A 13,436-nucleotide genomic window follows, 5' to 3' on the forward strand; every position below is an offset into this window, starting at 1 on the left:
GGTGTGAGAGGATCAGTCAGCAAGTCAGCAAGTATCTAAGAACTCTAAGCACACATCACGAGAATCACAGTGAAAACATACTAAATATTTCACCCAGTGCTTGCAGGAGGATCCTTAATATACATCCTGGGCTCTAAGACAGATTTCAACATATCCAATATATTTCATATATGAGTGACTTTGAAAATGTTTTAGCAAAAAAAAAGTTTTAGCTTTTAAATGCTTAGAGGGTAAAAATATACACAACTAAGAGCTCTAAGGCACTGCTATCATTGATTTTACATCTCAAATACACTTCAACATATGAGTGAAATGCAACCAGTAATCTATTTATTCATAGTGGACTAAAACAAGAATAAATAAAAGAGGGAAAAAAACCCTAAACACATGGAAATTAAACAGGATACTTCTATTTAATCCAGGGGTAAAGAGAAAATCATGAAGAGAATCTAAAAATGCATAAAACTGAATCAAAATTAGAATGTAACTGTCAAGTAATTATATATCAGGAAATGGCATAGACAATGCTGAGAGCACAGGGGAAATTGTCTCAAAGAAATGATCGTGGACAGGGGAGCTGCTCAGAGGTTACGAGCATGCGCTGCTCTTGCAGAGGACCTGACTTTATTTCTCAGCACCCATGTCAGGAGGCTCACAGCTGCCTGTAACCCAGCTCCAATGGATCCAATAAGCCTCCACAGGAAGCCATGCACATGTGCATACACAGAAACACACACAGCCACAGAAATACAATAAATCTCCAATATAAATCACCTCAGGGAACTGGGGTGAGGGGCAAATAAACACAAAGCAGTGGCAAGAAGGAAGGAAATAAGACACAAATCTGAAAATACAAAAACACACAGGGAAAAAAAAGGAAAAAATGGATAGAGCTGAAATACTGGCAAAAATAAGTTTAAAAGTACAAGTCACAAACATAAGAATGAAAAAGAATTTATCTCTGTTAAGTTGTGTAGTCATTTTAAAGGATAAGGGAATATTAAGATGATTACACTTAACTATCACAGCTAATAAAATGGAGTAATTCCTTGAAAACCAAGTGATGACTAAAACACAACCAAAATGTTTTTTCTATGGAAACTAATGAAAATGATCTCTCCTCCTCCTCCTCCTCCTCTTCTTCTTCTTCTTCTTTTCTCTCTCTCTCTCTCTCTCTCTCTCTCTCTCTCTCTCTCTCTCTCTCTCCGCCCCCATGCTTTATTCTTAAGTAGCCAAAATGACAACTTGAATGAGTATTTCAACAGTTGAATCTGAAACTAATTCTAATTAACTAATCTTTCTCTCATATATATATTCGAGGCTAATCAACACACTACTGAAAATTGTAACTGCTGCTATAATAAAACAAAAAGAGGAAATGTATCTAGAAAATTACAAGGAGATTATCAACTACACAACTATCAGATGACTTTATAAAAGCAAAGTGCAAACACTGAGTGCTGGTGACAATGCCTAGAAACTGCTCAGCCACACACTGCTGTCATTGAAGACGCGCAGGAGAACACAGGGAATAGTAAAGATGCAGTGATGACATAACATCCCAATAACATGGCAAATGTCCCCACTGCTTTATTCCTAATAGCCAAATGACAACCAACTTGAATGAGTCTTTTAACAGCTGAAATTGGCTATAGTGCACACACCCACGCCACAGAAGGCCATTGAGCAATGGATGGACAAACTACTGATGGGCAGAACGGACTGGAAGGACCTACATGACATTATGCTGGGTGGAGTAGGGTGGGGATACGGAGGGCACAAAGGAGCCGGACTGTATCTGGACCACAAGCAAGTGAGCTGGGGATAAGGGAAAATAAACAGCATGCACTCACGAACAACTACCATCAATCTTGAGTGATAATCTTTATCAACGTACACATCCTGATTGTACAAAAGTAATGTAGTTCTGACTGGAGGTGACTGGATAAAGGGCACACAGAATCTCTCTGTATTATTTCTTATAACTGCACCTGAGTCTATTATATCAAAATAAAAGGTTTAATTTTAAAAGAGAAACAAAGAGTAAAACTGTATGATACACTATTATACAATCTTAACAAGGCAAATCTTACTAAAGTCATTTGATTAATAATTTCTATCTAAAATATAAACAATGCTTAAAGTATTTGAGTATCCCCTATTAATTCGCTGAATCTCTACATAAAGTCTCTATAGACTACATTACACAATGTATACAAATTAAACTTTTCCTTAATTTGATGTATTTCCTCAATTGATCCTACCATCAATTTTGTCAGTTTGAAACAAGCATAGACAAATCTAAGAAGTGGAAATCTTGAGTAGCTGCCTCCAGCTGATTATTGGGCATATCTGTGGGATATTTTTTAAATTTCTGAGTTGATATAGGAAGGCCAAGCCCACTGTGGGCAGTACCATCCCTGAGCAAGCCAGGGAAAGCAGGCAAGTAAGCTGCGCTCTCATGTTGTTTCTGCTCCTGTTCCTGCCATGGCTTCTCTTAATTGCAAATAAGCCCTTGCCTTTTTCAAATAACCTTTAGTCTATGTTTTATCACAGCAACAGAAACCAAATTAGGACATTACCGTCTTACAACAGATAAAGAAAAGTGAGGTTGTAGGCTGCAATTTCTGAATGTATATCCTTTAAAAATTTTTTGTTTATTTTAAATGCCTGTTTAAGATTATAACTACATTCCATCTTCCTTTTTCCTCGCTCTCAATTTTCCTATATACACCCCCTTGCATTTTTCAAACTCATGGCCTCATTTTCTTAAATTGTTGTTGTTGTTGTGTGTATTCAAAATATATAAATATACCCTATGCAGTCCATATAATGCTACTTATATGTATGTTTTCAGAGCTGGCCACTTAGTATTGGACAGCCAAGGGGTGCTTGTGCTCTTCCCCCCAGAGAACTACTTCTGCTCTCAGCATTCCTCAGTTTCCGGTAGGCCTTTCGGCCTTCCCCCTTCCACCATAGGATGTCTGCTGGTGTGATCTTTATTAAATTTAACTTTAAAGACACATTGCTATCATTATCAAATCATGATGTAATTATTACAAATACATTAATATAATCAAATTTGGAATTCTACTTAAAACCTTACCTATAACTCTAAATTCCTATTTTATTTTAAATTTCCTAATCTAAAACATTAATATAATTTTAATCAAATGACATTAAATTACATTACAAACCTGAGTAAAATGTTAAATCATGATAAGTTACATCAACAAACCATAATAAGTGTATAAATGAGATTAATATAATATATATGAAAATAGTGTGTATAATGACACCATTTCAAAAGAAGTATTTTGAAGAAAATTCCATGAAAGACGGTATCTTTTCCATTGTTAAGTCACTCACAGGATTGAAAATCACATAGCATTTATAGGCACACACGATGAAAATACATCTTTAAAATTAATCAACTGCCATTCACTCCTTGAGGCTTTCCCATTGCAGTTGCAAACCCCACCTTACCCACACGGAAGTCAGTCCTTCCTTAAAGGAGTGCCGGTTCTCTCAGTGAGATTAGCATAGGATCTACAGCACTCCATGGTTTGCTCAGAGCAAACTATGAAATGTTGAAGAAATGTTTTTCACTGTGTAGTTATGTCACCATCTACATACACAATTCACCATCATAACAAAACACAGCATGAAGCCACCACACTGCACTGCATCTGCCTACCACTGGATGACAGAGCCCTGTCTCAGTGTACTACCATAATCTGACAAAATAACAGACATGATAGTTTAAAGCTTCAACCAGACCTTATTATGCATTCCAAAGAATGGGTCTCTAAGTTATACTATTTGTCCATGACAATAAATTCTGGCATATCAAAAATGCTAATAGGTATGCCTTCAAATTGATGAAATGTCTGAGAAATTTAGCTTATTGTTAAATGCTCCTATATAGTCAATAATGAAAAGAAAGGGTTTTATGTTCTTGGCTAATAGAAACAAAACAAAAACAACGGCAAATATAGCTTCTTAATTTAATCTATGTTTTATGGAATTTCTTATAAGTCCTAATAATATGCAACGTTCAGGTTAAAAATATTTCTATCCATTTCACACAAAGACTGGCTGGGTTTACAGTCATCCATAAGCTAGCACAGTAACCCTTTGGAGCCGGGCTGGTTCCAGGACGACAGCGCATTGTCACACAACAGGAACACTCAAGTCCCTCGTCTAAACTGCGGCACTGTTTGCACATGTCATGTACACAACCTCCTGCATATTTTAAATCTCTAGATTACTAGACACATATTACAATATCATTGCTATATATCCATATGTCAGAGTGACAAAGAAAACAGTGCACACATACTCATTATAGATATAAATTTTTCCTAAATATTTTCAGCTACAGTTTGTCAAATGTGCAGTGTAGAAGCTGCTGGTAAAGAAAGCCAGTTATGTTTTTCCCCCCAAAATCAGAAAGTATACTGGACATTTGTCATATGTCTCACTAAAAGTAAACAAAAAGTATCTACTTTTCCACAGAGATATTTAAATTTAAAGACATACAATTTATTATATTTCCTTCTCAACATACTTATTATTGATGTCTGAAAACCTCATTTAAGCCCACATGTCAAAAATCATCCCAAAGGACACAAAAAGTTATTGCCTTTGTCCCTTTCACCATAACTGTGGTGCTGTCCTTGGCACTAAAGTGGCCCAGCTTTACACACTCGGGGGTCTACACGAAGCAAAGGGGGTGCGGGAATGATGTGACAGAGACAGTTAGTCTAAACCCTGCCAGCCTCAGGAGACCTCAGCATGTGCTCGGCTGCAAAGACGATCAAATCATATAGTTAGTGAGCATTTACAACACACTACTATCAAGTGTGCCCTGAAATCCTTTCCCTGAGTCTGCATATGGTAGCGATAATTTCTCAGCTATAGAAAATCTTGAAAATACTGGTATCTTGATGTTGAAACTATTAAAGCTGTACATTTTGTTTTAGAATACCATTTTAAGGAGGTGTAAGCATTTTAAAATTGTTTCTGGCCACCACTGAGCAGACACTACTAATATACTTAAATTTTGTGCATGAAAATAAATCTTCTTTATTAAAATAAAGAAAAATAGCTTTCAGTCTAATGACAGAAGGATGTGTGCACTGCTACAGACAACCCTCCTAGTTGCATTTATACACTAAGTCAGCACCAGTGTGAGAGCCTATACCGCCGCTACTTGGAAGGCTGATGATGCAGGTCCTCGTGAGCCTGGTTCAGGCAACCGTGAGCTACAAAGTTAGGTATGTGATGAGTAAGGAGTGCCTGTAAACCTGGACACCCTACCAGCCTAAGCAACACGCACATCCTTCTCCAAACAAATCCCTACTGGACTCACTCAACTTACCGATGGCTGTTTATCTTTTCCTGTTCATCTTCTAGAACAGCAGTTCTCAACTAAAGGGTCACAACCCCTTTGGGGGGGTTGAATGAACAACCCTTTCACAGAGGTTGCATATCAGATAGTTAAATTACAATTCATTACAGAAGCAAAATTACAGTTATGAAGTAGCAACAAAACTAATTTTATGGTTGGGAGTCACCACAGCACGAGGAACTGTATCAGAGGACAGCAGCATTAGGAAGGCTGAGAACCACCACAACAGAATGTTCAGCTTCCAGTGTCGAACTGACTGGTGGGACGGGCTCCCCAGACACATGCTCAACACCGTTCTAGGAGATCCTGCAAGTGCTGCGGGGGGAACCAACATCACAACGAGCCTGAGCCTGAGGAAAGCGTGTTGCCACAACGTGAATGGACTGAGGAGGCCAGGGGAAGGCCTGCAGAGCACAAAGGGAAGAACTCTTCTACGGATCTACAAGTTTGCTCCACACCCCTCAAACTAAAACCAGCTCTCCAGACTACGACCCCCGCTGAGACAACGGGCGTCCTCCTGCTTGCGTCAGCTCACTTCACCTCACATCCTATGAGCCAATTGGTGGTGGCGAATGCCTTCAATTCCAGCACTCTGGAAGCAGAGGCAGGCAGCTTGCTGTGGCCTGGGAGTTCTGAACATTGAGTCTCAACAATACTCAAAGGGCTGGAAAGATGGCTCTGTAGTTAAGAGTACACATCACTCTTAGAGAGAGCCGGAGTTTCGTTCCCAGCACCCACATCAGGCAGCTGCCAACCTACCTGTAACTCCAGTTTCAGAAGATCCGGTGCCCTCTTCTGGACTCTAACAGCACCAGTACTCATACATACACATACTCACACACACACACACATATATACACATAGTTTTAAAATAATAAATCTTTTAAAACCTCTATTGTTGACACAATAACCAACTATATATTGACTGATGTGGAAACTAAGGACCAAACACAACTATCCCACCAACACATACCTAGCAAGTCCCTTGTTAAAAATTTTATTATAAGCCCAGCCTGATTCTAAGCCACATTTTCCAATACCAAACAGCTACCCCAATGGACAATATTTGAGTTTCCATGAAATCCTTTAGAACAAGATCAGTTCAATTATAAATCACCTTCAAAAAAGTTGCCATTTACAGTGACATTCAATATATCCTCTGTCCTAATTTGCTTTTCTGCTGCTGTAATAAAAGACCGTGACCAAAAGTGGCTTGAGGAGAAGGTTGAGGAGGAGGTCATAAACTCCATCTCTGAGGGAAATCAAGGCAGGAGTTTGAAGTAGAAACCACTCAAAGAACACCGGTTACAGCTTGCTTATGTTTACCTTTCTCATAGAGCCCAGGCCCACTGCCTATGGGGCCTGTCCACAGTAGGCTGTCCATCCTACATCAGCAAGCAATGAAGAAATGTCCTATAAATGTACCCACAGGCCAATCTGAGGGAGGCAGTTCCTCATTTCAAGTTCTCTCTTCTCTGGTGTGTCAAGCTAGCAATCCAGAGTACCCATCACACCCTGTCACTTAACAGCAGGAAAATCGAGGTGGTGTGGTCCTGATGCACCTGTGAGAAGCTGCTGGTCCATGACAGGCATCAGTTCCAATTTTGCTTCCTTGTCACAGCAAATGCTGTCTTCTTGAAGTGATCTTAAAGTCCACTTTCTTTTTCATGGTCACCTATGTCTACTCAAACATGACATAATGTTTTAAAATCCTTTCATTCCTTGAAAGCGACACACTGATGGATAATAACGGGGGGTGTATGGCAACAAGTTCCTGATTTTTAACTGGTCTGAATACTCATTTTTAAATTATATAATTACCTCAACTTTTGAAAAGCACTGGTTGAAATACTACATATTTTGTGGGCTTTTAAATCTAATTTCATCACCATACCATAACAATTGTTTTAGCAGTAAACAAATCCATCTGTCAAGCTACAGCAAGTTCTGCCTGTCCTCACTTAACTAAGAGATGCTTTCCCAAGGAGCTCTGTCTCCTAACTGGGCTCCCTGGTGATGCACTAGAGCTTTCTGAAGCATAACAGTCCCATGTCCTTAAAAACCAGGAACAGGTCAGAGAGAAGCCTTTCTTCAGCTCACAGCTGGTGAGTTACATGTCTTGCAAAATGCTGCATCATCTCTAACATCAACACATCCCCTGTAGGAATACCTATTAGGTCAGAGAAAGTGACACAGCAAGGACTTTAGATTACACAAAGACCCCACAAGGATTCAAAATACTCATAAACTACATGTAAATAATACTTTAAATTACCATGGGAGGGGGCAGCTTCTTACTGTTTTGTTTTGTTTTTGTTGTTTTTGGTTTTTGTTTTTTCCTGAATCAATATAGGTGTCTCTCCAACTACATTTTAAACTTAATTAGTCTTCCTCTACCTTATGAACATGAATAACAGTTTAGTAGCTAAGGAGCTGAGGCACACGGGAGGTGGCTCAGCAGGCGAAGCCAAGCTTGACAAGTGCCGGGACCCACACGGTGTGAGAAGAGACTCCCTCCCACAAGCTGTCGCCTAGCCTCCACCATGCATGTGCGTGCACACACAAATAAAATAGCAGATGTATAAACATTTTTGTTTGAACTATTCAAAAGGGGCAAGTGCACCCATTCTCTACAGATATATGTCTTAATGCTCACTAAGTTACTAAAATTCAGAATAAATTCTTTCTGAAAGCTGGGTGGCTCAAGTGTCATTACTGAGAACCAAACTTGTACACACTAGTCTAAATACTATTAAGGATAAAGGGTAGCTGCTAAGAAATAGAAAATGTAATCATCTGTAATTTGATTAGCTTTTATATTCAGAGGAAAATCAGAGTCCTCTTCTAAATGTTTGCGCCATCCACACTATGCTGCTTCCAGCCCATGAGCTCTATTATCATTTTTGTGGAGAAACTGATAGAAAACAGATCAACTGTGGTAAAATGATACAATCCATTTGAAAACTTCTTTTACATTTTCCTTCCCAAAAAGGCTAGCAAACGCATGGCTGCTTCCCACCTATGCTGTGAACCCTAAGCTTACAGGGCATGCATACACACTTTACATATGCAGATGGGTTCCAGGTACAAAGCAGGCTACCCTAAAACAGGAGCCGAAGGAGCTGGAGCAGACGCCTCACCATGGAGACAAAGTAAGAAACACAAGACAGAAAGAGGCAGAGTGAGCGCACAGAACTGATGAACAGGGAAAGGGATGATAGGGAAAGAGGATGGAACAAGCGAAAGTGAAGAGCAGGCAGGCTCCTTTGAGGATGAAATGCAAGGTTACACAAGAAAGCCAGAGACCATGTGGATGGATGTGTCACTGTACCCAAATGTCATCGGGTATGTATGATTTGAGCTGGTCCCACTAGGGATCACGTGCTGGAACCATCCCAGGCTGGCCTGGAACTTGCTATGTAGCTTGACCAGCCTTGACCTCAGCAATATGCCAGACTCAACTTCCTGATTGCTGGGGTTACATGAAAGTGCCACCTTATCCAGCTATCAAATAGTCTGAATTCAGAGCTGAAGCCAACCACCATACCTTATCTACACCCAATCTATATAGAACAAGTAATTGCATTATTTGTCTCAACTTTAACCATGTCCTTTTTTCTAAATGGACTCTAGTAAATTTTCTGCACTTTCATCATTTAAGGCCTGCCTAGAACGGCATTCTCAGAGCAGCACCGAGTGGAACACAAGAGCTTCTCAGAACAGTATAAACCCAGCTTGGCAGACTCCTCCCTACACTAATGCTGCACAGATATGTTTGAAGTGTCCAATAATTCTTTTATATATATATATATATTTTTTTATTGTGTTTCTTTTTTAACATCTACTTTGCCCTCGGCCCCCTTTGGTGTGTCTGTACTGTTGAGCTTCAGCATGTCTCTCACTACAGGTATGTTCTAGATGCTAAGCCGCCCTCCCCCACCTTTGGCAAGCATGTTGTCTTTCTGTGGGTCACTCGTTCCCTCTCCTGATAACACTCCTTCACACAGAAGCCTCTAACTTGGATGGCCAGTATTCTACGTTGGCTTTCGCTGTCCATGACTTAAGGCCATGACCAAGAAACCCTCGACAACTCAATCTTAGGCCTAGGCTTCTCCGCACTGTTTTCTTAGACTTCTACAGCATTAGCTGTGGTGTTTTGGTCTCTGACAGAAGCAACTTGTGAAACATATATACTTAAGAGTAAGATTTGATTATTAGTTTCCAAAATAATCTTATTACCAATAATATAAGTGATTTGCACTAGGACTTTATTATACATTTCTGCTACAGCTTGGGCTATTTCACTCTGAAAAAGAAATGGGGAGACGTGGTGGCACTCAGAGGAAGGATAGTAGGCTACCAAGAAGAGACTTGATACCCTATGAGCATATACGGGGGAGGAGGTCCCCCTCAGTCACAGCCATAGGGGAGGGGAGTAAGGGGAAAATGGGAGGGAGGGAAGGAGGAATGGGAAGATACAAGGGATAGGATAACAATTTAGATGTAATATGAATAAATTAATAAATATATATATAAGAAAAAAGAAATATTAATCGTTTTAAAAGCAGTGTCAGGTCAAATTGAAGGTCACATCAAAATTTAAGCTCTTCTATTGTCAGTCTATATGAAACACAATGGCTCACCTTCCCTCATAAGTAGTCCAAAAGCACCATGCTCAGACTGAAAAAAAGCAGCTCTTCATTGGAATATTCTACAAATGTACAATTTTTTCCTTTTGTGACACTTCAAAACTAATTTTAAAATAAAAATTATTTTATCATCAAGCACATAGTAATGATTAAAATTGATGAGCAGACAGGAAAATATTACCTGAATACATTTTTTCACGTATGCATATGATCAGAACAAGAAGTATAACATTATGTTTAAATAATCAGTTCTACGGTTTTTTAAATAATAAAAACATTTGCACTTAAGGAAAGATAATCCATACTTATGTCAAGTCCTACCAGCATTTAAAAAGAAAGTAAGGCAGGTCTACAGGGGAAACCATGACTGTCACTGCCTACGACAGCAGGGCAGCATATCGACATGGCAGTCTCATGCCACATCACACGATCCAGGAAAGATCAGTAGCAGGAAACAGCATAGAAAGTGAGTAATTTCCTAACTCTGTCCCTACTCACACTCTTTAGCATAAAGAAAGAAGTGAAAACTGATGGTCTCAAATGTCTCTTTCAGTTCTAAATATCCACAGTTATTTAAACAGACACATGGGCAAAGAAGCCAGGATTTCCAGGTTTATACTGTCTAGGAAATGAAACCAAAAGACTTGTTTCACCTATCACTCATGTGGCAAGTATTTAAGCTCTCCATGTTCTAAGCACTGTGGGCAACATGCAAAAACACATAAAACCCCTGGTTTCATGGAATTTATGTGCTAGGAAATAGACATGAAATAAACAGGTTTTTAAAAAAATGTAAACATTAGAAATGTAATTAATACATGTAAAAAACCTTAAGTAGGCTAGTGTGCTAACAATACAGGTAAGAAATGCTTGAGACAGCCTAAAATAGAACCAGGACTATGTAAGCTAGGACATCAAAGTACACAAGAAGTTTGAGTTTTACTTTGATTAGGAAAGATAACCAATAAAATGTTTTTTGAACAAAAGAGACTTTAATTAATATTTTTGAAATAAGATATAACTATTGTATAAAGAAATCACCACGGAGTGTAAATATTTTAATTAATAATAGCATAAAATTTCCCATGTACCAAGCTATTCTAAAAACATAAATATTTAATTATAATTTCCATTTTCATGGCAATCATATGAGATATTTTGGAAGTGGAATAATAGGTCGTAAGAGTGTTTTTTTATGTGCAAGCTTGGATGCATGCAGAGTCGACAGCCAAACTCTGCCAAGACAGAGTAAGCAAGTCATCAATAGTTCTGTCCCTCACAAATATGTCTGTCAGATATATTAGGCCAGAAGGCTGAAGAAGATGCTCTAATATAATAGAGAGTTTTGGGTGACTATTCAGGTAGAAAACTGCCTCTGTCATATTCTCATTTGGGAAGCTGCTAACCTTCACTCCCAGTATACTCAGGTAATTAATTTTATTCCTTCTCACATCTCAGATGGGGTTAAAGACCAGTTTAGTTTTACACTTAAGCTTAGTTGTTTAGGGGTTAAGATGTTTCAGGTCTAGATAGATGTGTTAAGTTGATAATGATGAGATATGATAGACACTGATTTATATTCAGAATTTTAGATGCACCAAGATAAGAAAGATATTTTCTTCAAGGTTGCCAAATACAAATAGCCAAAACACTAAGAATGCAACTTTTATATAATTCCTGACTGTTTCATGGTCCTTCTTACTGCAGGTAGTTTATTGTGTGTGTATATACATAATAATAAAAATGTATATGTAAAAAAATAAAAAAATAAAAAAGAGTGATTTTTTTTTTTTTGCCGAGTGTGTTGGCGCACGTCTTTAATCCCAGCACTCATGAGGCAGAGGCAGAGGGATCGCTGTGAGTTGGAGGCCAGCCTGGTCTACAAAGTGAGTCCAGGACAGCCAAGGCTACACAGAGAAACCCTGTCTCAAAAAACCAAAAAAAAAGTGACTTTTTTAACTGCTATAGGCCACACAACTAAACTATTATAAACCTGAGGTTTTCGCTTAAATGATCCAATTTCTTTGTACATACTCGAGCTAAGTTTTTCTTAAGTATAATGTCCAAAAGTGAAAATGTAAGTAAAGATAAACAGTAGTGTTAGGAAGCAATTGGCTATGATAAGCAAATCTTAGGTTTGTCAATAACGTAAATGTCGCCATGTAAGAGCTAAGCCAGCCTGGACTATAAAGCGAGACTCGTCTCCAAAAAAATTCTCCACCAAAGCATAGATGGGTAAAGTAAATGTCAATTACAAAAGAAACAATGACATTTAACAATCCAATATTAAGTTAAGGGAAAAGAGAGAAGAACAATGTGTGTAGAAAGAAGAATCAAAGCTCTTGTTCTGAACTATTTTAATATAAGCCAATAATATGTCAGGTGGGCAACTATATTCAATACTTTACAAATCAAGAAAGAAGCATAAACTAACACTATACTTTGGTCAACAGGATGTGAGTGGCATTTAAACCACTTTAAAGGGTAGGATGACCTAAAAGAAGACCACAAATAATATTAGCAGCTTTGATTAAGTATTATACACTCTATTTTTAAAGTGTAAATTAATTCTCTTTAAAAATTATCACACAAATATTGACATTTCTATTTGAAAATCTAAAATAAACTAACAGAACCATCAAGAGAAGTTTATTACAGTATGATTCCAGAAAATACATTGCATAAAAACACCAATAATGTATTGGTACACAGGGGGTATAAAAATAGATTATCAAAACAGGCACAGGCTTTACCATCTGCCAAATACAGATTCTTTTCTACTCTAAGCAGGATATAATGTGATTATTTTAATGACAATGTAAAAGAAAAGTTAAAGCACCAAGAGAAAAATATTGTGTTTCATATAATTTACTTTAAAAAGCCATACCTCCCACAAACATCTAAGTAATATCCATAATGTCATTAGAAGAATGTCTAACAAAGCCATCAGCGATCTAAACAGTCTTAGCCCAGCAGTGATACTGTTTCTTCTGAGCAGTGCTCTGGGGATGGAGAATGTAAAAGGGTTTACTCGAGGTCCAGAACTCACACCCCGGTCATTGTCCCCAGAAATACACTGATTCTTTTCATTACTTTCCTGAATTCTGTGGTCCAGTGGCATCATCCAGTTAGACCCACATCCTAAAATAAGAATTCAGCAACAAGCTCAACCCCTAGTTAATTCTAAAACATCTTTTTTAAAAACTTCACTTATGGGTACAATCTGGGAAGAAAATAGTAAGGCTATCTAAGACAAGATAATACACTATCTAATAATTTGAATCTGAAGATATTTATGAAACCCTCTAAAATAAACTAGATCATCTTTTCAAGGACTCATGAATATTTACCAAGATTGAACACATTCCAGTCAC

At 38.1% G+C, this 13,436-nt stretch overlaps 1 protein-coding gene across 3 annotated transcripts in view; it reads right to left on the minus strand.

Annotated features, from left to right (window-relative positions):
• SUPT3H (SPT3 homolog, SAGA and STAGA complex component) overlaps window positions 1-13,436 on the minus strand; it is a 327,848-nt gene that overhangs the window by 243,328 nt on the left and 71,084 nt on the right. The window lies entirely within an intron of this gene.

This window comes from Acomys minous (assembly GCF_964271855.1).
Source record: "Acomys minous genome assembly, chromosome: 13".
In the NCBI taxonomy this organism is placed as follows: Eukaryota; Metazoa; Chordata; class Mammalia; order Rodentia; family Muridae; genus Acomys; species Acomys minous.